This window comes from Electrophorus electricus, chromosome 13 (assembly GCF_041902795.1).
Source record: "Electrophorus electricus isolate QZ-2024a chromosome 13, ASM4190279v1, whole genome shotgun sequence".
NCBI lineage: Eukaryota > Metazoa > Chordata > Actinopteri > Gymnotiformes > Gymnotidae > Electrophorus > Electrophorus electricus.
In genome coordinates this window covers 18,923,051-18,946,294 of record NC_137509.1, presented here as the reverse complement: position 1 = coordinate 18,946,294, position 23,244 = coordinate 18,923,051, and the positions used below count along the sequence as shown (strand labels likewise).

General features: G+C 37.0%; 4 non-coding genes and 29 pseudogenes across 4 annotated transcripts; all 33 read right to left on the bottom strand.

The window, feature by feature from the left end:
• Positions 1–369: 369 nt before the first annotated feature.
• Positions 370–488, bottom strand: LOC145646963 (5S ribosomal RNA; annotated as a pseudogene).
• Positions 489–1,279: 791 nt separating this feature from the next.
• LOC145649998 (5S ribosomal RNA) lies at positions 1,280–1,398 on the bottom strand (annotated as a pseudogene).
• Positions 1,399–1,746: 348 nt separating this feature from the next.
• Positions 1,747–1,865, bottom strand: LOC145649342 (5S ribosomal RNA; annotated as a pseudogene).
• A 790-nt stretch (positions 1,866–2,655) lies between these two features.
• On the bottom strand, positions 2,656–2,774 carry LOC145649341 (5S ribosomal RNA; annotated as a pseudogene).
• A 791-nt stretch (positions 2,775–3,565) lies between these two features.
• On the bottom strand, positions 3,566–3,684 carry LOC145648532 (5S ribosomal RNA; annotated as a pseudogene).
• A 348-nt stretch (positions 3,685–4,032) lies between these two features.
• On the bottom strand, positions 4,033–4,151 carry LOC145644126 (5S ribosomal RNA; annotated as a pseudogene).
• A 791-nt stretch (positions 4,152–4,942) lies between these two features.
• LOC145648530 (5S ribosomal RNA) lies at positions 4,943–5,061 on the bottom strand (annotated as a pseudogene).
• A 790-nt stretch (positions 5,062–5,851) lies between these two features.
• On the bottom strand, positions 5,852–5,970 carry LOC145644852 (5S ribosomal RNA; annotated as a pseudogene).
• Positions 5,971–6,761: 791 nt separating this feature from the next.
• On the bottom strand, positions 6,762–6,880 carry LOC145648529 (5S ribosomal RNA; annotated as a pseudogene).
• Positions 6,881–7,228: 348 nt separating this feature from the next.
• Positions 7,229–7,347, bottom strand: LOC145644124 (5S ribosomal RNA; annotated as a pseudogene).
• Positions 7,348–8,138: 791 nt separating this feature from the next.
• LOC145648528 (5S ribosomal RNA) lies at positions 8,139–8,257 on the bottom strand (annotated as a pseudogene).
• A 790-nt stretch (positions 8,258–9,047) lies between these two features.
• On the bottom strand, positions 9,048–9,166 carry LOC145645935 (5S ribosomal RNA; annotated as a pseudogene).
• Positions 9,167–9,832: 666 nt separating this feature from the next.
• On the bottom strand, positions 9,833–9,951 carry LOC145649340 (5S ribosomal RNA; annotated as a pseudogene).
• A 791-nt stretch (positions 9,952–10,742) lies between these two features.
• LOC145648527 (5S ribosomal RNA) lies at positions 10,743–10,861 on the bottom strand (annotated as a pseudogene).
• Positions 10,862–11,209: 348 nt separating this feature from the next.
• On the bottom strand, positions 11,210–11,328 carry LOC145649339 (5S ribosomal RNA; annotated as a pseudogene).
• Positions 11,329–12,120: 792 nt separating this feature from the next.
• Positions 12,121–12,239, bottom strand: LOC145648526 (5S ribosomal RNA; annotated as a pseudogene).
• A 348-nt stretch (positions 12,240–12,587) lies between these two features.
• LOC145649338 (5S ribosomal RNA) lies at positions 12,588–12,706 on the bottom strand (annotated as a pseudogene).
• A 791-nt stretch (positions 12,707–13,497) lies between these two features.
• Positions 13,498–13,616, bottom strand: LOC145648525 (5S ribosomal RNA; annotated as a pseudogene).
• A 348-nt stretch (positions 13,617–13,964) lies between these two features.
• Positions 13,965–14,083, bottom strand: LOC145649337 (5S ribosomal RNA; annotated as a pseudogene).
• A 349-nt stretch (positions 14,084–14,432) lies between these two features.
• On the bottom strand, positions 14,433–14,551 carry LOC145644012 (5S ribosomal RNA; annotated as a pseudogene).
• A 791-nt stretch (positions 14,552–15,342) lies between these two features.
• LOC145648764 (5S ribosomal RNA) lies at positions 15,343–15,461 on the bottom strand (annotated as a pseudogene).
• An 885-nt stretch (positions 15,462–16,346) lies between these two features.
• LOC145644351 (5S ribosomal RNA) lies at positions 16,347–16,465 on the bottom strand (annotated as a pseudogene).
• Positions 16,466–16,817: 352 nt separating this feature from the next.
• Positions 16,818–16,936, bottom strand: LOC145647347 (5S ribosomal RNA; annotated as a pseudogene).
• Positions 16,937–17,603: 667 nt separating this feature from the next.
• Positions 17,604–17,722, bottom strand: LOC145650212 (5S ribosomal RNA; annotated as a pseudogene).
• A 352-nt stretch (positions 17,723–18,074) lies between these two features.
• On the bottom strand, positions 18,075–18,193 carry LOC145647110 (5S ribosomal RNA; annotated as a pseudogene).
• Positions 18,194–18,860: 667 nt separating this feature from the next.
• LOC145650211 (5S ribosomal RNA) lies at positions 18,861–18,979 on the bottom strand (annotated as a pseudogene).
• Positions 18,980–19,331: 352 nt separating this feature from the next.
• LOC145647960 (5S ribosomal RNA) lies at positions 19,332–19,450 on the bottom strand. Its single transcript, XR_014116408.1, has one exon. It is a non-coding gene; the product is annotated as a 5S ribosomal RNA (ribosomal RNA).
• Positions 19,451–20,117: 667 nt separating this feature from the next.
• On the bottom strand, positions 20,118–20,236 carry LOC145650210 (5S ribosomal RNA; annotated as a pseudogene).
• A 352-nt stretch (positions 20,237–20,588) lies between these two features.
• Positions 20,589–20,707, bottom strand: LOC145647949 (5S ribosomal RNA). Its single transcript, XR_014116407.1, has one exon. It is a non-coding gene; the product is annotated as a 5S ribosomal RNA (ribosomal RNA).
• A 667-nt stretch (positions 20,708–21,374) lies between these two features.
• LOC145650208 (5S ribosomal RNA) lies at positions 21,375–21,493 on the bottom strand (annotated as a pseudogene).
• Positions 21,494–21,845: 352 nt separating this feature from the next.
• LOC145647938 (5S ribosomal RNA) lies at positions 21,846–21,964 on the bottom strand. Its single transcript, XR_014116406.1, has one exon. It is a non-coding gene; the product is annotated as a 5S ribosomal RNA (ribosomal RNA).
• Positions 21,965–22,631: 667 nt separating this feature from the next.
• LOC145650207 (5S ribosomal RNA) lies at positions 22,632–22,750 on the bottom strand (annotated as a pseudogene).
• A 352-nt stretch (positions 22,751–23,102) lies between these two features.
• LOC145647926 (5S ribosomal RNA) lies at positions 23,103–23,221 on the bottom strand. The gene has a single exon (XR_014116405.1). It is a non-coding gene; the product is annotated as a 5S ribosomal RNA (ribosomal RNA).
• Positions 23,222–23,244: the final 23 nt, after the last annotated feature.

Below are 23,244 nucleotides of genomic sequence, written 5' to 3'. Positions count from 1 at the left end.
TTGTCAGTTGCAGATTAAAGTAAAGTGATGCAACAAAAACTTACAGCATCTGCTATTCCCAGGTGCTAACAGATAGTTTTTTTAATTAATCACTGCATTTCACATCCTAGCATGTCATCTTGACAGTAAATTAAAGTGATTCAAGAGAAGCTTACAGCATCTCGTAGTCCAAGGTGCTAACAGATAGTTTTTGATGAATCACTGCACTTCACATTCAGGCATGTGAGTTGGAGAGTAAATGAAAGTGATGCAAAAAAAACTTACAGCATCGGCTATTCCCAGGTGCTAACAGATAGTTTTTTTTTATTAATCACTGCACTTCACATTTGAGCATGTCAGCTTGAAAGTAAATTAAAGTGATGCAAGAAAAGCTTACAGCACCCGGTATTCCTAGGTAGGGTCCCACCTCAGTACTATCCAGGCCCAAACTTGCTTAGCTTCCAAGGTCAGATGAGATTGGGCGTTCTCAAGCTGGTGTGGCCGTAAGCCTTAAACACTTACTCAACTTTCCTAATCATAGCAAATATGATCAAAGACCAATCTGACAATTTTTTTTATTTATCCCTGCACTTGACATTCTAGAATGTTATCTTGAATGTAAATTAAATGATGCAATAAAAGCTTACAACATCTGGTATACGGAGGCACTAACAGACAGTTTTTTGATGAATCACTGCACTTCACATTCAGGCATGTGAGTTGGAGAGTAAATGAAAGTGATGCAAAAAAAACTTACAGCATCTGCTATTCCCAGGTGCTAACAGATAGTTTGAGTTAATTATTCACTGCACTTCAAATTTGAACATGATAGCTTGAACATAAATTAAAGGGATGCAATACAATCTTACAGCACCTGCTATTCCCTGGTACTAAAATATTTCTATTTAATCTGTACACTTCACATACAAGCTTGTCAGTTGCAGATTAAAGTAAAGTGATGCAACAAAAACTTACAGCATCTGCTATTCCCAGGTGCTAACAGATAGTTTTTTTAATTAATCACTGCATTTCACATCCTAGCATGTCATCTTGACAGTAAATTAAAGTGATTCAAGAGAAGCTTACAGCATCTCGTAGTCCAAGGTGCTAACAGATAGTTTTTTGATGTATCACAGCACTTCACATTCAGGCATGTGAGTTGGAGAGTAAATGAAAGTGATGCAAAAAAAACTTACAGCATCTGCTATTCCCAGGTGCTAACAGATAGTTTTTTTTATTAATCACTGCACTTCACATTTGAGCATGTCAGCTTGAAAGTAAATTAAAGTGATGCAAGAAAAGCTTACAGCACCTGGTATTCCTAGGTAGGGTCCCACCTCAGTACTATCCAGGCCCAAACTTTCTTAGCTTCCAAGGTCAGAGGAGATTGGGCGTTCTCAAGCTGGTGTGGCCGTAAGCCTTAAACACTTACTCAAATTGCCTAATCATAGCAAATATGATCAAAGACAAATCTGACAATTTTTTTATTAATCCCTGCACTTGACATTCTAGAATGTTATCTTGAATGTAAATTAAATGATGCAATAAAAGCTTACAACATCTGGTATACGGAGGCACTAACAGACAGTTTTTTGATGAATCACTGCACTTCACATTCAGGCATGTGAGTTGGAGAGTAAATGAAAGTGATGCAAAAAATTTACAGCATCAGCTATTCCCAGGTGCTAAGAGATGGTTTTTTTATTAATCACTGCACTTCACATTTGAGCATGTTAGCTTGAAAGTAAATTAAAGTGATGCAAGAAAAGCTTACAGCACCTGGTATTCCTAGGTAGGGTCCCACCTCAGTACTATCCAGGACCAAACTTGCTTAGCTTCCAAGGTCAGATGAGATTGGGCATTCTCAAGCTGGTGTGGCCGTAAGCCTTAAACACTTACTCAAATTGCCTAATCATAGCAAATATGATCAAAGACCAATCTGACAATTTTTTTTGTTAATCCCTGCACTTGACATTCTAGAATGTTATCTTGAATGTAAATTAAATGATGCAATAAAAGCTTACAACATCTGGTATACGGAGGCACTAACAGACAGTTTTTTGATGAATCACTGCACTTCACATTCAGGCATGTGAGTTGGAGAGTAAATGAAAGTGATGCAAAAAAAACTTACAGCATCTGCTATTCCCAGGTGCTAACAGATAGTTTGAGTTAATTATTCACTGCACTTCAAATTTGAACATGATAGCTTGAACATAAATTATAGGGATGCAATACAATCTTACAGCACCTGCTATTCCCTGGTACTAAAATATTTCTATTTAATCTGTACACTTCACATACAAACTTGACAGTTGCAGATTAAAGTAAAGTGATGCAACAAAAACTTACAGCATCTGCTATTCCCAGGTGCTAACAGATAGTTTTTTAAATTAATCACTGCATTTCACATCCTAGCATGTCATCTTGACAGTAAATTAAAGTGATGCAAGAGAAGCTTACAGCATCTCGTAGTCCAAGGTGCTAACATATAGTTTTTAGATGAATCACTGCACTTCACATTCAGGCATGTGAGTTGGAGAGTAAATGAAAGTGATGCAAAAAAAACTTACAGCATCGGCTATTCCCAGGTGCTAAGAGATGGTTTTTTTATTAATCACTGCACTTCACATTTGAGCATGTTAGCTTGAAAGTAAATTAAAGTGATGCAAGAAAAGCTTACAGCACCTGGTATTCCTAGGTAGGGTCCCACCTCAGTACTATCCAGGACCAAACTTGCTTAGCTTCCAAGGTCAGATGAGATTGGGCATTCTCAAGCTGGTGTGGCCGTAAGCCTTAAACGCTTACTCAAATTGCCTAATCATAGCAAATATGATCAAAGACCAATCTGACAATTTTTTTTGTTAATCCCTGCACTTGACATTCTAGAATGTTATCTTGAATGTAAATTAAATGATGCAATAAAAGCTTACAACATCTGGTATACGGAGGCACTAACAGACAGTTTTTTGATGAATCACTGCACTTCACATTCAGACATGTGAGTTGGAGAGTAAATGAAAGTGATGCAAAAAAAACTTACAGCATCTGCTATTCCCAGGTGCTAACAGATAGTTTGAGTTAATTATTCACTGCACTTCAAATTTGAACATGATAGCTTGAACATAAATTAAAGGGATGCAATACAATCTTACAGCACCTGCTATTCCCTGGTACTAAAATATTTCTATTTAATCTGTACACTTCACATACAAACTTGACAGTTGCAGATTAAAGTAAAGTGATGCAACAAAAACTTACAGCATCTGCTATTCCCAGGTGCTAACAGATAGTTTTTTAAATTAATCACTGCATTTCACATCCTAGCATGTCATCTTGACAGTAAATTAAAGTGATGCAAGAGAAGCTTACAGCATCTCGTAGTCCAAGGTGCTAACATATAGTTTTTTGATGAATCACTGCACTTCACATTCAGGCATGTGAGTTGGAGAGTAAATGAAAGTGATGCAAAAAAAACTTACAGCATCTGCTATTCCCAGGTGCTAACAGATAGTTTTTTTTATTAATCACTGCACTTCACATTTGAGCATGTCAGCTTGAAAGTAAATTAAAGTGATGCAAGAAAAGCTTACAGCACCTGGTATTCCTAGGTAGGGTCCCACCTCAGTACTATCCAGGCCCAAACTTTCTTAGCTTCCAAGGTCAGATGAGATTGGGCGTTCTCAAGCTGGTGTGGCCGTAAGCCTTAAACACTTACTCAAATTGCCTAATCATAGCAAATATGATCAAAGACAAATCTGACATTTTTTTTATTAATCCCTGCACTTGACATTCTAGAATGTTATCTTGAATGTAAATTAAATGATGCAATAAAAGCTTACAACATCTGGTATACGGAGGCACTAACAGACAGTTTTTTGATGAATCACTGCACTTCACATTCAGGCATGTGAGTTGGAGAGTAAATGAAAGTGATGCAAAAAATTTACAGCATCAGCTATTCCCAGGTGCTAAGAGATGGTTTTTTTATTAATCACTGCACTTCACATTTGAGCATGTTAGCTTGAAAGTAAATTAAAGTGATGCAAGAAAAGCTTACAGCACCTGGTATTCCTAGGTAGGGTCCCGCCTCAGTACTATCCAGGACTAAACTTGCTTAGCTTCCAAGGTCAGATGAGATTGGGCATTCTCAAGCTGGTGTGGCCGTAAGCCTTAAACACTTACTCAAATTGCCTAATCATAGCAAATATGATCAAAGACCAATCTGACAATTTTTTTTGTTAATCCCTGCACTTGACATTCTAGAATGTTATCTTGAATGTAAATTAAATGATGCAATAAAAGCTTACAACATCTGGTATACGGAGGCACTAACAGACAGTTTTTTGATGAATCACTGCACTTCACATTCAGGCATGTGAGTTGGAGAGTAAATGAAAGTGATGCAAAAAAAACTTACAGCATCTGCTATTCCCAGGTGCTAACAGATAGTTTGAGTTAATTATTCACTGCACTTCAAATTTGAACATGATAGCTTGAACATAAATTAAAGGGATGCAATACAATCTTACAGCACCTGCTATTCCCTGGTACTAAAATATTTCTATTTAATCTGTACACTTCACATACAAACTTGACAGTTGCAGATTAAAGTAAAGTGATGCAACAAAAACTTACAGCATCTGCTATTCCCAGGTGCTAACAGATAGTTTTTTAAATTAATCACTGCATTTCACATCCTAGCATGTCATCTTGACAGTAAATTAAAGTGATGCAAGAGAAGCTTACAGCATCTCGTAGTCCAAGGTGCTAACATATAGTTTTTTGATGAATCACTGCACTTCACATTCAGGCATGTGAGTTGGAGAGTAAATGAAAGTGATGCAAAAAAAACTTACAGCATCTGCTATTCCCAGGTGCTAACAGATAGTTTTTTTTATTAATCACTGCACTTCACATTTGAGCATGTCAGCTTGAAAGTAAATTAAAGTGATGCAAGAAAAGCTTACAGCACCTGGTATTCCTAGGTAGGGTCCCACCTCAGTACTATCCAGGCCCAAACTTTCTTAGCTTCCAAGGTCAGATGAGATTGGGCGTTCTCAAGCTGGTGTGGCCGTAAGCCTTAAACACTTACTCAAATTGCCTAATCATAGCAAATATGATCAAAGACAAATCTGACAATTTTTTTATTAATCCCTGCACTTGACATTCTAGAATGTTATCTTGAATGTAAATTAAATGATGCAATAAAAGCTTACAACATCTGGTATACGGAGGCACTAACAGACAGTTTTTTGATGAATCACTGCACTTCACATTCAGGCATGTGAGTTGGAGAGTAAATGAAAGTGATGCAAAAAAAACTTACAGCATCTGCTATTCCCAGGTGCTAACAGATAGTTTGAGTTAATTATTCACTGCACTTCAAATTTGAATATGATAGCTTGAACATAAATTAAAGGGATGCAATACAATCTTACAGCACCTGCTATTCCCTGGTACTAAAATATTTCTATTTAATCTGTACACTTCACATACAAGCTTGTCAGTTGCAGATTAAAGTAAAGTGATGCAACAAAAACTTACAGCATTTGCTATTCCCAGGTGCTAACAGATATTTTTTTTAATTAATCACTGCACTTCACATCCTAGCATGTCATCTTGAAAGTAAATTAAAGTGATGCAAGAGAAGCTTACAGCATCTCGTAGTCCAAGGTGCTAACAGATAGATTTTTGAGGAATCACTGCACTTCACATTCAGGCATGTGAGTTGGAGAGTAAATGAAAGTGATGCAAAAAAAACTTACAGCATCTGCTATTCCCAGGTGCTAACAGATTGTTTTTTTTATTAATCACTGCACTTCACATTTGAGCATGTCAGCTTGAAAGTAAATTAAAGTGATGCAAGAAAAGCTTACAGCACCTGGTATACATAGGTAGGGTCCCACCTCAGTACTATCCAGGCCCAAACTTGCTTAGCTTCTAAGGTCAGAGGAGATTGGGCATTCTCAAGCTGGTGTGGCCGTAAGCCTTAAACACTTACTCAAATTGCCTAATCATAGCAAATATGATCAAAGACCAATCTGACAATTTTTTTTGTTAATCCCTGCACTTGACATTCTAGAATGTTATCTTGAATGTAAATTAAATGATGCAATAAAAGCTTACAACATCTGGTATACGGAGGCACTAACAGACAGTTTTTTGATGAATCACTGCACTTCACATTCAGACATGTGAGTTGGAGAGTAAATGAAAGTGATGCAAAAAAAACTTACAGCATCTGCTATTCCCAGGTGCTAACAGATAGTTTGAGTTAATTATTCACTGCACTTCAAATTTGAACATGATAGCTTGAACATAAATTAAAGGGATGCAATACAATCTTACAGCACCTGCTATTCCCTGGTACTAAAATATTTCTATTTAATCTGTACACTTCACATACAAACTTGACAGTTGCAGATTAAAGTAAAGTGATGCAACAAAAACTTACAGCATCTGCTATTCCCAGGTGCTAACAGATAGTTTTTTAAATTAATCACTGCATTTCACATCCTAGCATGTCATCTTGACAGTAAATTAAAGTGATGCAAGAGAAGCTTACAGCATCTCGTAGTCCAAGGTGCTAACATATAGTTTTTTGATGAATCACTGCACTTCACATTCAGGCATGTGAGTTGGAGAGTAAATGAAAGTGATGCAAAAAAAACTTACAGCATCTGCTATTCCCAGGTGCTAACAGATAGTTTTTTTTATTAATCACTGCACTTCACATTTGAGCATGTCAGCTTGAAAGTAAATTAAAGTGATGCAAGAAAAGCTTACAGCACCTGGTATTCCTAGGTAGGGTCCCACCTCAGTACTATCCAGGCCCAAACTTTCTTAGCTTCCAAGGTCAGATGAGATTGGGCGTTCTCAAGCTGGTGTGGCCGTAAGCCTTAAACACTTACTCAAATTGCCTAATCATAGCAAATATGATCAAAGACAAATCTGACATTTTTTTTATTAATCCCTGCACTTGACATTCTAGAATGTTATCTTGAATGTAAATTAAATGATGCAATAAAAGCTTACAACATCTGGTATACGGAGGCACTAACAGACAGTTTTTTGATGAATCACTGCACTTCACATTCAGGCATGTGAGTTGGAGAGTAAATGAAAGTGATGCAAAAAATTTACAGCATCAGCTATTCCCAGGTGCTAAGAGATGGTTTTTTTATTAATCACTGCACTTCACATTTGAGCATGTTAGCTTGAAAGTAAATTAAAGTGATGCAAGAAAAGCTTACAGCACCTGGTATTCCTAGGTAGGGTCCCGCCTCAGTACTATCCAGGACTAAACTTGCTTAGCTTCCAAGGTCAGATGAGATTGGGCATTCTCAAGCTGGTGTGGCCGTAAGCCTTAAACACTTACTCAAATTGCCTAATCATAGCAAATATGATCAAAGACCAATCTGACAATTTTTTTTGTTAATCCCTGCACTTGACATTCTAGAATGTTATCTTGAATGTAAATTAAATGATGCAATAAAAGCTTACAACATCTGGTATACGGAGGCACTAACAGACAGTTTTTTGATGAATCACTGCACTTCACATTCAGGCATGTGAGTTGGAGAGTAAATGAAAGTGATGCAAAAAAAACTTACAGCATCTGCTATTCCCAGGTGCTAACAGATAGTTTGAGTTAATTATTCACTGCACTTCAAATTTGAACATGATAGCTTGAACATAAATTAAAGGGATGCAATACAATCTTACAGCACCTGCTATTCCCTGGTACTAAAATATTTCTATTTAATCTGTACACTTCACATACAAACTTGACAGTTGCAGATTAAAGTAAAGTGATGCAACAAAAACTTACAGCATCTGCTATTCCCAGGTGCTAACAGATAGTTTTTTAAATTAATCACTGCATTTCACATCCTAGCATGTCATCTTGACAGTAAATTAAAGTGATGCAAGAGAAGCTTACAGCATCTCGTAGTCCAAGGTGCTAACATATAGTTTTTTGATGAATCACTGCACTTCACATTCAGGCATGTGAGTTGGAGAGTAAATGAAAGTGATGCAAAAAAAACTTACAGCATCTGCTATTCCCAGGTGCTAACAGATAGTTTTTTTTATTAATCACTGCACTTCACATTTGAGCATGTCAGCTTGAAAGTAAATTAAAGTGATGCAAGAAAAGCTTACAGCACCTGGTATTCCTAGGTAGGGTCCCACCTCAGTACTATCCAGGCCCAAACTTTCTTAGCTTCCAAGGTCAGATGAGATTGGGCGTTCTCAAGCTGGTGTGGCCGTAAGCCTTAAACACTTACTCAAATTGCCTAATCATAGCAAATATGATCAAAGACAAATCTGACAATTTTTTTATTAATCCCTGCACTTGACATTCTAGAATGTTATCTTGAATGTAAATTAAATGATGCAATAAAAGCTTACAACATCTGGTATACGGAGGCACTAACAGACAGTTTTTTGATGAATCACTGCACTTCACATTCAGGCATGTGAGTTGGAGAGTAAATGAAAGTGATGCAAAAAAAACTTACAGCATCTGCTATTCCCAGGTGCTAACAGATAGTTTGAGTTAATTATTCACTGCACTTCAAATTTGAATATGATAGCTTGAACATAAATTAAAGGGATGCAATACAATCTTACAGCACCTGCTATTCCCTGGTACTAAAATATTTCTATTTAATCTGTACACTTCACATACAAGCTTGTCAGTTGCAGATTAAAGTAAAGTGATGCAACAAAAACTTACAGCATTTGCTATTCCCAGGTGCTAACAGATATTTTTTTTAATTAATCACTGCACTTCACATCCTAGCATGTCATCTTGAAAGTAAATTAAAGTGATGCAAGAGAAGCTTACAGCATCTCGTAGTCCAAGGTGCTAACAGATAGATTTTTGAGGAATCACTGCACTTCACATTCAGGCATGTGAGTTGGAGAGTAAATGAAAGTGATGCAAAAAAAACTTACAGCATCTGCTATTCCCAGGTGCTAACAGATTGTTTTTTTTATTAATCACTGCACTTCACATTTGAGCATGTCAGCTTGAAAGTAAATTAAAGTGATGCAAGAAAAGCTTACAGCACCTGGTATACATAGGTAGGGTCCCACCTCAGTACTATCCAGGCCCAAACTTGCTTAGCTTATAAGGTCAGAGGAGATTGGGCATTCTCAAGCTGGTGTGGCCGTAAGCCTTAAACACTTACTCAAATTGCCTAATCATAGCAAATATGATCAAAGACCAATCTGACAATTTTTTTTATTAATCCCTGCACTTGACATTCTAGAATGTTATCTTGAATGTAATTAAATGATGCAATAAAAGCTTACAATACGGAGTTGGTATACGGAGGCACTAATTATTCACTGCACTTCAAATTTGAACATGATAGCTTGAACATAAATTAAAGGGATGCAATACAATCTTACAGCACCTGCTATTCCCTGGTACTAAAATATTTCTATTTAATCTGTACACTTCACATACAAGCTTGTCAGTTGCAGATTAAAGTAAAGTGATGCAACAAAAACTTACAGCATCTGCTATTCCCAGGTGCTAACAGATAGTTTTTTTAATTAATCACTGCATTTCACATCTTAGCATGTCATCTTGAAAGTAAATTAAAGTGATGCAAGAGAAGCTTACCGCATCTCGTAGTCCAAGGTGCTAACATATAGTTTTTTGATGAATCACTGCACTTCACATTCAGGCATGTGAGTTGGAGAGTAAATGAAAGTGATGCAAAAAACACTTACAGCATCTGCTATTCCCAGGTGCTAACAGATGGTTTTTTTATTAATCACTGCACTTCACATTTGAGCATGTTAGCTTGAAAGTAAATTAAAGTGATGCAAGAAAAGCTTACAGCACCTGGTATTCCTAGGTAGGGTCCCACCTCAGTACTATCCAGGACCAAACTTGCTTAGCTTCCAAGGTCAGATGAGATTGGGCATTCTCAAGCTGGTGTGGCCGTAAGCCTTAAACACTTACTCAAATTGCCTAATCATAGCAAATATGATCAAAGACCAATCTGACAATTTTTTTTGTTAATCCCTGCACTTGACATTCTAGAATGTTATCTTGAATGTAAATTAAATGATGCAATAAAAGCTTACAACATCTGGTATACGGAGGCACTAACAGACAGTTTTTTGATGAATCACTGCACTTCACATTCAGGCATGTGAGTTGGAGAGTAAATGAAAGTGATGCAAAAAAAACTTACAGCATCTGCTATTCCCAGGTGCTAACAGATAGTTTGAGTTAATTATTCACTGCACTTCAAATTTGAACATGATAGCTTGAACATAAATTAAAGGGATGCAATACAATCTTACAGCACCTGCTATTCCCTGGTACTAAAATATTTCTATTTAATCTGTACACTTCACATACAAACTTGACAGTTGCAGATTAAAGTAAAGTGATGCAACAAAAACTTACAGCATCTGCTATTCCCAGGTGCTAACAGATAGTTTTTTAAATTAATCACTGCATTTCACATCCTAGCATGTCATCTTGACAGTAAATTAAAGTGATGCAAGAGAAGCTTACAGCATCTCGTAGTCCAAGGTGCTAACATATAGTTTTTTGATGAATCACTGCACTTCACATTCAGGCATGTGAGTTGGAGAGTAAATGAAAGTGATGCAAAAAAAACTTACAGCATCTGCTATTCCCAGGTGCTAACAGATAGTTTTTTTTATTAATCACTGCACTTCACATTTGAGCATGTCAGCTTGAAAGTAAATTAAAGTGATGCAAGAAAAGCTTACAGCACCTGGTATTCCTAGGTAGGGTCCCACCTCAGTACTATCCAGGCCCAAACTTTCTTAGCTTCCAAGGTCAGATGAGATTGGGCGTTCTCAAGCTGGTGTGGCCGTAAGCCTTAAACACTTACTCAAATTGCCTAATCATAGCAAATATGATCAAAGACAAATCTGACAATTTTTTTATTAATCCCTGCACTTCACATTCTAGAATGTTATCTTGAATGTAAATTAATTGATGCAATAAAAGCTTACAACATCTGGTATACGGAGGCACTAACAGACAGTTTTTTGATGAATCACTGCACTTCACATTCAGGCATGTGAGTTGGAGAGTAAATGAAAGTGATGCAAAAAATATACAGCATCAGCTATTCCCAGGTGCTAAGAGATGGTTTTTTTATTAATCACTGCACTTCACATTTGAGCATGTTAGCTTGAAAGTAAATTAAAGTGATGCAAGAAAAGCTTACAGCACCTGGTATTCCTAGGTAGGGTCCCACCTCAGTACTATCCAGGACCAAACTTGCTTAGCTTCCAAGGTCAGATGAGATTGGGCATTCTCAAGCTGGTGTGGCCGTAAGCCTTAAACACTTACTCAAATTGCCTAATCATAGCAAATATGATCAAAGACCAATCTGACAATTTTTTTTGTTAATCCCTGCACTTGACATTCTAGAATGTTATCTTGAATGTAAATTAAATGATGCAATAAAAGCTTACAACATCTGGTATACGGAGGCACTAACAGACAGTTTTTTGATGAATCACTGCACTTCACATTCAGGTATGTGAGTTGGAGAGTAAATGAAAGTGATGCAAAAAAAACTTACAGCATCTGCTATTCCCAGGTGCTAACAGATAGTTTGAGTTAATTATTCACTGCACTTCAAATTTGAACATGATAGCTTGAACATAAATTAAAGGGATGCAATACAATCTTACAGCACCTGCTATTCCCTGGTACTAAAATATTTCTATTTAATCTGTACACTTCACATACAAACTTGACAGTTGCAGATTAAAGTAAAGTGATGCAACAAAAACTTACAGCATCTGCTATTCCCAGGTGCTAACAGATAGTTTTTTAAATTAATCACTGCATTTCACATCCTAGCATGTCATCTTGACAGTAAATTAAAGTGATGCAAGAGAAGCTTACAGCATCTCGTAGTCCAAGGTGCTAACATATAGTTTTTAGATGAATCACTGCACTTCACATTCAGGCATGTGAGTTGGAGAGTAAATGAAAGTGATGCAAAAAAAACTTACAGCATCTGCTATTCCCAGGTGCTAACAGATAGTTTTTTTTTATTAATCACTGCACTTCACATTTGAGCATGTCAGCTTGAAAGTAAATTAAAGTGATGCAAGAAAAGCTTACAGCACCTGGTATTCCTAGGTAGGGTCCCACCTCAGTACTATCCAGGCCCAAACTTTCTTAGCTTCCAAGGTCAGATGAGATTGGGCGTTCTCAAGCTGGTGTGGCCGTAAGCCTTAAACACTTACTCAAATTGCCTAATCATAGCAAATATGATCAAAGACAAATCTGACAATTTTTTTATTAATCCCTGCACTTGACATTCTAGAATGTTATCTTGAATGTAAATTAAATGATGCAATAAAAGCTTACAACATCTGGTATACGGAGGCACTAACAGACAGTTTTTTGATGAATCACTGCACTTCACATTCAGGCATGTGAGTTGGAGAGTAAATGAAAGTGATGCAAAAAATTTACAGCATCGGCTATTCCCAGGTGCTAAGAGATGGTTTTTTTATTAATCACTGCACTTCACATTTGAGCATGTTAGCTTGAAAGTAAATTAAAGTGATGCAAGAAAAGCTTACAGCACCTGGTATTCCTAGGTAGGGTCCCACCTCAGTACTATCCAGGACCAAACTTGCTTAGCTTCCAAGGTCAGATGAGATTGGGCATTCTCAAGCTGGTGTGGCCGTAAGCCTTAAACACTTACTCAAATTGCCTAATCATAGCAAATATGATCAAAGACCAATCTGACAATTTTTTTTGTTAATCCCTGCACTTGACATTCTAGAATGTTATCTTGAATGTAAATTAAATGATGCAATAAAAGCTTACAACATCTGGTATACGGAGGCACTAACAGACAGTTTTTTGATGAATCACTGCACTTCACATTCAGGCATGTGAGTTGGAGAGTAAATGAAAGTGATGCAAAAAAAACTTACAGCATCTGCTATTCCCAGGTGCTAACAGATAGTTTGAGTTAATTATTCACTGCACTTCAAATTTGAACATGATAGCTTGAACATAAATTAAAGGGATGCAATACAATCTTACAGCACCTGCTATTCCCTGGTACTAAAATATTTCTATTTAATCTGTACACTTCACATACAAACTTGACAGTTGCAGATTAAAGTAAAGTGATGCAACAAAAACTTACAGCATCTGCTATTCCCAGGTGCTAACAGATAGTTTTTTAAATTAATCACTGCATTTCACATCCTAGCATGTCATCTTGACAGTAAATTAAAGTGATGCAAGAGAAGCTTACAGCATCTCGTAGTCCAAGGTGCTAACATATAGTTTTTAGATGAATCACTGCACTTCACATTCAGGCATGTGAGTTGGAGAGTAAATGAAAGTGATGCAAAAAAAACTTACAGCATCTGCTATTCCCAGGTGCTAACAGATAGTTTTTTTTATTAATCACTGCACTTCACATTTGAGCATGTCAGCTTGAAAGTAAATTAAAGTGATGCAAGAAAAGCTTACAGCACCTGGTATTCCTAGGTAGGGTCCCACCTCAGTACTATCCAGGCCCAAACTTTCTTAGCTTCCAAGGTCAGATGAGATTGGGCGTTCTCAAGCTGGTGTGGCCGTAAGCCTTAAACACTTACTCAAATTGCCTAATCATAGCAAATATGATCAAAGACAAATCTGACAATTTTTTTATTAATCCCTGCACTTGACATTCTAGAATGTTATCTTGAATGTAAATTAAATGATGCAATAAAAGCTTACAACATCTGGTATACGGAGGCACTAACAGACAGTTTTTTGATGAATCACTGCACTTCACATTCAGGCATGTGAGTTGGAGAGTAAATGAAAGTGATGCAAAAAATTTACAGCATCGGCTATTCCCAGGTGCTAAGAGATGGTTTTTTTATTAATCACTGCACTTCACATTTGAGCATGTTAGCTTGAAAGTAAATTAAAGTGATGCAAGAAAAGCTTACAGCACCTGGTATTCCTAGGTAGGGTCCCACCTCAGTACTATCCAGGACCAAACTTGCTTAGCTTCCAAGGTCAGATGAGATTGGGCATTCTCAAGCTGGTGTGGCCGTAAGCCTTAAACACTTACTCAAATTGCCTAATCATAGCAAATATGATCAAACACCAATCTGACAATTTTTTTTATTAATCCCTGCACTTGACATTCTAGAACGTTATCTTGAATGTAAATTAAATGATGCAATAAAAGCTTACAACATCTGGTATACGGAGGCACTAACAGACAGTTTTTTGATGAATCACTGCACTTCACATTCAGGCATGTGAGTTGGAGAGTAAATGAAAGTGATGCAAAAAATTTACAGCATCGGCTATTCCCAGGTGCTAAGAGATGGTTTTTTTATTAATCACTGCACTTCACATTTGAGCATGTTAGCTTGAAAGTAAATTAAAGTGATGCAAGAAAAGCTTACAGCACCTGGTATTCCTAGGTTGGGTCCCACCTCAGTACTATCCAGGACCAAATTTGCTTAGCTTCCAAGGTCAGATGAGATTGGGCATTCTCAAGCTGGTGTGGCCGTAAGCCTTAAACGCTTACTCAAATTGCCTAATCATAGCAAATATGATCAAAGACCAATCTGACAATTTTTTTTGTTAATCCCTGCACTTGACATTCTAGAATGTTATCTTGAATGTAAATTAAATGATGCAATAAAAGCTTACAACATCTGGTATACGGAGGCACTAACAGACAGTTTTTTGATGAATCACTGCACTTCACATTCAGACATGTGAGTTGGAGAGTAAATGAAAGTGATGCAAAAAAAACTTACAGCATCTGCTATTCCCAGGTGCTAACAGATAGTTTGAGTTAATTATTCACTGCACTTCAAATTTGAACATGATAGCTTGAACATAAATTAAAGGGATGCAATACAATCTTACAGCACCTGCTATTCCCTGGTACTAAAATATTTCTATTTAATCTGTACACTTCACATACAAACTTGACAGTTGCAGATTAAAGTAAAGTGATGCAACAAAAACTTACAGCATCTGCTATTCCCAGGTGCTAACAGATAGTTTTTTAAATTAATCACTGCATTTCACATCCTAGCATGTCATCTTGACAGTAAATTAAAGTGATGCAAGAGAAGCTTACAGCATCTCGTAGTCCAAGGTGCTAACATATAGTTTTTTGATGAATCACTGCACTTCACATTCAGGCATGTGAGTTGGAGAGTAAATGAAAGTGATGCAAAAAAAACTTACAGCATCGGCTATTCCCAGGTGCTAACAGATAGTTTTTTTTATTAATCACTGCACTTCACATTTGAGCATGTCAGCTTGAAAGTAAATTAAAGTGATGCAAGAAAAGCTTACAGCACCTGGTATTCCTAGGTAGGGTCCCACCTCAGTACTATCCAGGCCCAAACTTGCTTAGCTTCCAAGGTCAGATGAGATTGGGCGTTCTCAAGGTGGTGTGGCCATAAGCCTTATACGCTTACTCAAATTGCCTAATCATAGCAAATATGATCAAAGACCAATCTGACAATTTTTTTTATTAATCCCTGCACTTGACATTCTAGAATGTTTTCTTGAATGTAATTAAATGATGCAATAAAAGCTTACAATACGGAGCTGGTATACGGAGGCACTAATTATTCACTGCACTTCAAATTTGAACATGATAGCTTGAACATAAATTAAAGGGATGCAATACAATCTTACAGCACCTGCTATTCCCTGGTACTAAAATATTTCTATTTAATCTGTACACTTCACATACAAGCTTGTCAGTTGTAGATTAAAGTAAAGTGATGCAACAAAAACTTACAGCATCTGCTATTCCCAGGTGCTAACAGATAGTTTTTTTAATTAATCACTGCATTTCACATCTTAGCATGTCATCTTGACAGTAAATTAAAGTGATGCAAGAGAAGCTTACCGCATCTCGTAGTCCAAGGTGCTAACAGACAGTTTTTTGATGATTTACTGCACTTCACATTCAGGCATGTGAGTTGGAGAGTAAATGAAAGTGATGCAAAAAAAACTTACAGCATCTGCTATTCCCAGGTGCTAACAGATAGTTTGAGTTAATTATTCACTGCACTTCAAATTTGAACATGATAGCTTGAACATAAATTAAAGGGATGCAATACAATCTTACAGCACCTGTTATTCCCTGGTACTAAAATATTTCTATTTAATCTGTACACTTCACATACAAGCTTGTCAGTTGCAGATTAAAGTAAAGTGATGCAACAAAAACTTACAGCATCTGCTATTCCCAGGTGCTAACAGATAGTTTTTTTTATTAATCATTGCACTTCACATTTGAGCATGTCAGCGTGAAAGTAAATTAAAGTGATGCAAGAAAAGCTTACAGCAACTGGTATACATAGGTAGGGTCCCACCTCAGTACTATCCAGGCCCAAACTTGCTTAGCTTCCAAGGTCAGATGAGATTGGGCATTCTCAAGCTGGTGTGGCCGTAAGCCTTAAAGACTTACTCAAATTGCCTAATCATAGCAAATATGATCAAAGACCAATCTGACAATTTTTTTTATTAATCCCTGCAATTGACATTCTAGAATGTTATCTTGAATGTAAATTAAATGATGCAATAAAAGCTTACAACATCTGGTATACGGAGGCACTAACAGACAGTTTTTTGATGAATCACTGCACTTCACATTCAGGCATGTGAGTTGGAGAGTAAATGAAAGTGATGCAAAAAAAACTTACAGCATCGGCTATTCCCAGGTGCTAACAGATAGTTTTTTTTATTAATCACTGCACTTCACATTTGAGCATGTCAGCTTGAAAGTAAATTAAAGTGATGCAAGAAAAGCTTACAGCACCTGGTATTCCTAGGTAGGGTCCCACCTCAGTACTATCCAGGCCCAAACTTGCTTAGCTTCCAAGGTCAGATGAGATTGGGCATTCTCAAGCTGGTGTGGCCGTAAGCCTTATACGCTTACTCAAATTGCCTAATCATAGCAAATATGATCAAAGACCAATCTGACAATTTTTTTTATTAATCCCTGCACTTGACATTCTAGAATGTTATCTTGAATGTAATTAAATGATGCAATAAAAGCTTACAATACGGAGCTGGTATACGGAGGCACTAATTATTCACTGCACTTCAAATTTGAACATGATAGCTTGAACATAAATTAAAGGGATGCAATACAATCTTACAGCACCTGCTATTCCCTGGTACTAAAATATTTCTATTTAATCTGTACACTTCACATACAAGCTTGTCAGTTGTAGATTAAAGTAAAGTGATGCAACAAAAACTTACAGCATCTGCTATTCCCAGGTGCTAACAGATAGTTTTTTTAATTATTCACTGCATTTCACATCTTAGCATGTCATCTTGACAATAAATTAAAGTGATGCAAGAGAAGCTTACCGCATCTCGTAGTCCAAGGTGCTAACAGACAGTTTTTTGATGATTTACTGCACTTCACATTCAGGCATGTGAGTTGGAGAGTAAATGAAAGTGATGCAAAAAAAACTTACAGCATCTGCTATTCCCAGGTGCTAACAGATAGTTTTTTTTATTAATCATTGCACTTCACATTTGAGCATGTCAGCGTGAAAGTAAATTAAAGTGATGCAAGAAAAGCTTACAGCACCTGGTATACATAGGTAGGGTCCCACCTCAGTACTATCCAGGCCCAAACTTGCTTAGCTTCCAAGGTCAGATGAGATTGGGCATTCTCAAGCTGGTGTGGCCGTAAGCCTTAAACACTTACTCAAATTGCCTAATCATAGCAAATATGATCAAAGACCAATCTGACAATTTTTTTTATTAATCCCTGCAATTGACATTCTAGAATGTTATCTTGAATGTAAATTAAATGATGCAATAAAATCTTACAACATCTGGTATACGGAGGCACTAACAGACAGTTTTTTGATGAATCACTGCACTTCACATTCAGGCATGTGAGTTGGAGAGTAAATGAAAGTGATGCAAAAAAAACTTACAGCATCGGCTATTCCCAGGTGCTAACAGATAGTTTTTTTTATTAATCACTGCACTTCACATTTGAGCATGTCAGCTTGAAAGTAAATTAAAGTGATGCAAGAAAAGCTTACAGCACCTGGTATTCCTAGGTAGGGTCCCACCTCAGTACTATCCAGGCCCAAACTTGCTTAGCTTCCAAGGTCAGATGAGATTGGGCGTTCTCAAGCTGGTGTGGCCATAAGCCTTATACGCTTACTCAAATTGCCTAATCATAGCAAATATGATCAAAGACCAATCTGACAATTTTTTTTATTAATCCCTGCACTTGACATTCTAGAATGTTATCTTGAATGTAATTAAATGATGCAATAAAAGCTTACAATACGGAGCTGGTATACGGAGGCACTAATTATTCACTGCAATTCAAATTTGAACATGATAGCTTGAACATAAATTAAAGGGATGCAATACAATCTTACAGCACCTGCTATTCCCTGGTACTAAAATATTTCTATTTAATCTGTACACTTCACATACAAGCTTGTCAGTTGTAGATTAAAGTAAAGTGATGCAACAAAAACTTACAGCATCTGCTATTCCCAGTTGCTAACAGATAGTTTTTTTAATTATTCACTGCATTTCACATCTTAGCATGTCATCTTGACAGTAAATTAAAGTGATGCAAGAGAAGCTTACCGCATCTCGTAGTCCAAGGTGCTAACAGACAGTTTTTTGATGATTTACTGCACTTCACATTCAGGCATGTGAGTTGGAGAGTAAATGAAAGTGATGCAAAAAAAACTTACAGCATCTGCTATTCCCAGGTGCTAACAGATAGTTTTTTTTATTAATCATTGCACTTCACATTTGAGCATGTCAGCGTGAAAGTAAATTAAAGTGATGCAAGAAAAGCTTACAGCACCTGGTATACATAGGTAGGGTCCCACCTCAGTACTATCCAGGCCCAAACTTGCTTAGCTTCCAAGGTCAGATGAGATTGGGCATTCTCAAGCTGGTGTGGCCGTAAGCCTTAAACACTTAGTCAAATTGCCTAATCATAGCAAATATGATCAAAGACCAATCTGACAATTTTTTTTATTAATCCCTGCAATTGACATTCTAGAATGTTATCTTGAATGTAAATTAAATGATGCAATAAAAGCTTACAACATCTGGTATACGGAGGCACTAACAGACAGTTTTTTGATGAATCACTGCACTTCACATTCAGGCATGTGAGTTGGAGAGTAAATGAAAGTGATGCAAAAAAAACTTATAGCATCGGCTATTCCCAGGTGCTAACAGATAGTTTTTTTTATTAATCACTGCACTTCACATTTGAGCATCTCAGCTTGAAAGTAAATTAAAGTGATGCAAGAAAAGCTTACAGCACCTGGTATTCCTAGGTAGGGTCCCACCTCAGTACTATCCAGGCCCAAACTTGCTTAGCTTCCAAGGTCAGATGAGATTGGGCGTTCTCAAGCTGGTGTGGCCGTAAGCCTTATACGCTTACTCAAATTGCCTAATCATGGCAAATATGATCAAAGACCAATCAGACAATTTTTTTTATTAATCCCTGCACTTGACATTCTAGAATGTTATCTTGAATGTAATTAAATGATGCAATAAAAGCTTACAATACAGAGCTGGTATACGGAGGCACTAATTATTCACTGCACTTCAAATTTGAACATGATAGCTTGAACATAAATTAAAGGGATGCAATACAATCTTACAGCACCTGCTATTCCCTGGTTCTAAAATATTTCTATTTAATCTGTACACTTCACATACAAGCTTGTCAGTTGCAGATTAAAGTAAAGTGATGCAACAAAAACTTACAGCATCTGCTATTCCCAGGTGCTAACAGATAGTTTTTTTAATTATTCACTGCATTTCACATCTTAGCATGTCATCTTGACAGTAAATTAAAGTGATGCAAGAGAAGCTTACCGCATCTCGTAGTCCAAGGTGCTAAGAGACAGTTTTTTGATGATTTACTGCACTTCACATTCAGGCATGTGAGTTGGAGAGTAAATGAAAGTGATGCAAAAAAAACTTACAGCATCTGCTATTCCCAGGTGCTAACAGATAGTTTTTTTTATTAATCATTGCACTTCACATTTGAGCATGTCAGCGTGAAAGTAAATTAAAGTGATGCAAGAAAAGCTTACAGCACCTGGTATACATAGGTAGGGTCCCACCTCAGTACTATCCAGGCCCAAACTTGCTTAGCTTCCAAGGTCAGATGAGATTGGGCATTCTCAAGCTGGTGTGGCCGTAAGCCTTAAACACTTACTCAAATTGCCTAATCATAGCAAATATGATCAAAGACCAATCTGACAATTTTTTTTATTAATCCCTGCAATTGACATTCTAGAATGTTATCTTGAATGTAAATTAAATGATGCAATAAAAGCTTACAACATCTGGTATACGGAGGCACTAACAGACAGTTTTTTGATGAATCACTGCACTTCACATTCAGGCATGTGAGTTGGAGAGTAAATGAAAGTGATGCAAAAAAAACTTATAGCATCGGCTATTCCCAGGTGCTAACAGATAGTTTTTTTTATTAATCACTGCACTTCACATTTGAGCATCTCAGCTTGAAAGTAAATTAAAGTGATGCAAGAAAAGCTTACAGCACCTGGTATTCCTAGGTAGGGTCCCACCTCAGTACTATCCAGGCCCAAACTTGCTTAGCTTCCAAGGTCAGATGAGATTGGGCGTTCTCAAGCTGGTGTGGCCGTAAGCCTTATACGCTTACTCAAATTGCCTAATCATGGCAAATATGATCAAAGACCAATCAGACAATTTTTTTTATTAATCCCTGCACTTGACATTCTAGAATGTTATCTTGAATGTAATTAAATGATGCAATAAAAGCTTACAATACAGAGCTGGTATACGGAGGCACTAATTATTCACTGCACTTCAAATTTGAACATGATAGCTTGAACATAAATTAAAGGGATGCAATACAATCTTACAGCACCTGCTATTCCCTGGTTCTAAAATATTTCTATTTAATCTGTACACTTCACATACAAGCTTGTCAGTTGCAGATTAAAGTAAAGTGATGCAACAAAAACTTACAGCATCTGCTATTCCCAGGTGCTAACAGATAGTTTTTTTAATTATTCACTGCATTTCACATCTTAGCATGTCATCTTGACAGTAAATTAAAGTGATGCAAGAGAAGCTTACCGCATCTCGTAGTCCAAGGTGCTAAGAGACAGTTTTTTGATGATTTACTGCACTTCACATTCAGGCATGTGAGTTGGAGAGTAAATGAAAGTGATGCAAAAAAAACTTACAGCATCTGCTATTCCCAGGTGCTAACAGATAGTTTTTTTTATTAATCATTGCACTTCACATTTGAGCATGTCAGCGTGAAAGTAAATTAAAGTGATGCAAGAAAAGCTTACAGCACCTGGTATACATAGGTAGGGTCCCACCTCAGTACTATCCAGGCCCAAACTTGCTTAGCTTCCAAGGTCAGATGAGATTGGGCATTCTCAAGCTGGTGTGGCCGTAAGCCTTAAACACTTACTCAAATTGCCTAATCATAGCAAATATGATCAAAGACCAATCTGACAATTTTTTTTATTAATCCCTGCAATTGACATTCTAGAATGTTATCTTGAATGTAAATTAAATGATGCAATAAAAGCTTACAACATCTGGTATACGGAGGCACTAACAGACAGTTTTTTGATGAATCACTGCACTTCACATTCAGGCATGTGAGTTGGAGAGTAAATGAAAGTGATGCAAAAAAAACTTACAGCATCGGCTATTCCCAGGTGCTAACAGATAGTTTTTTTTATTAATCACTGCACTTCACATTTGAGCATCTCAGCTTGAAAGTAAATTAAAGTGATGCAAGAAAAGCTTACAGCACCTGGTATTCCTAGGTAGGGTCCCACCTCAGTACTATCCAGGCCCAAACTTGCTTAGCTTCCAAGGTCAGATGAGATTGGGCGTTCTCAAGCTGGTGTGGCCGTAAGCCTTATACGCTTACTCAAATTGCCTAATCATGGCAAATATGATCAAAGACCAATCAGACAATTTTTTTTATTAATCCCTGCACTTGACATTCTAGAATGTTATCTTGAATGTAATTAAATGATGCAATAAAAGCTTACAATACAGAGCTGGTATACGGAGGCACTAATTATTCACTGCACTTCAAATTTGAACATGATAGCTTGAACATAAATTAAAGGGATGCAATACAATCTTACAGCACCTGCTATTCCCTGGTACTAAAATATTTCTATTTAATCTGTACACTTCACATACAAGCTTGTCAGTTGCAGATTAAAGTAAAGTGATGCAACAAAAACTTACAGCATCTGCTATTCCCAGGTGCTAACAGATAGTTTTTTTAATTATTCACTGCATTTCACATCTTAGCATGTCATCTTGACAGTAAATTAAAGTGATGCAAGAGAAGCTTACCGCATCTCGTAGTCCAAGGTGCTAAGAGACAGTTTTTTGATGATTTACTGCACTTCACATTCAGGCATGTGAGTTGGAGAGTAAATGAAAGTGATGCAAAAAAAACTTACAGCATCTGCTATTCCCAGGTGCTAACAGATAGTTTTTTTTATTAATCATTGCACTTCACATTTGAGCATGTCAGCGTGAAAGTAAATTAAAGTGATGCAAGAAAAGCTTACAGCACCTGGTATACATAGGTAGGGTCCCACCTCAGTACTATCCAGGCCCAAACTTGCTTAGCTTCCAAGGTCAGATGAGATTGGGCATTCTCAAGCTGGTGTGGCCGTAAGCCTTAAACACTTACTCAAATTGCCTAATCATAGCAAATATGATCAAAGACCAATCTGACAATTTTTTTTATTAATCCCTGCAATTGACATTCTAGAATGTTATCTTGAATGTAAATTAAATGATGCAATAAAAGCTTACAACATCTGGTATACGGAGGCACTAACAGACAGTTTTTTGATGAATCACTGCACTTCACATTCAGGCATGTGAGTTGGAGAGTAAATGAAAGTGATGCAAAAAAAACTTACAGCATCGGCTATTCCCAGGTGCTAACAGATAGTTTTTTTTATTAATCACTGCACTTCACATTTGAGCATCTCAGCTTGAAAGTAAATTAAAGTGATGCAAGAAAAGCTTACAGCACCTGGTATTCCTAGGTAGGGTCCCACCTCAGTACTATCCAGGCCCAAACTTGCTTAGCTTCCAAGGTCAGATGAGATTGGGCGTTCTCAAGCTGGTGTGGCCGTAAGCCTTATACGCTTACTCAAATTGCC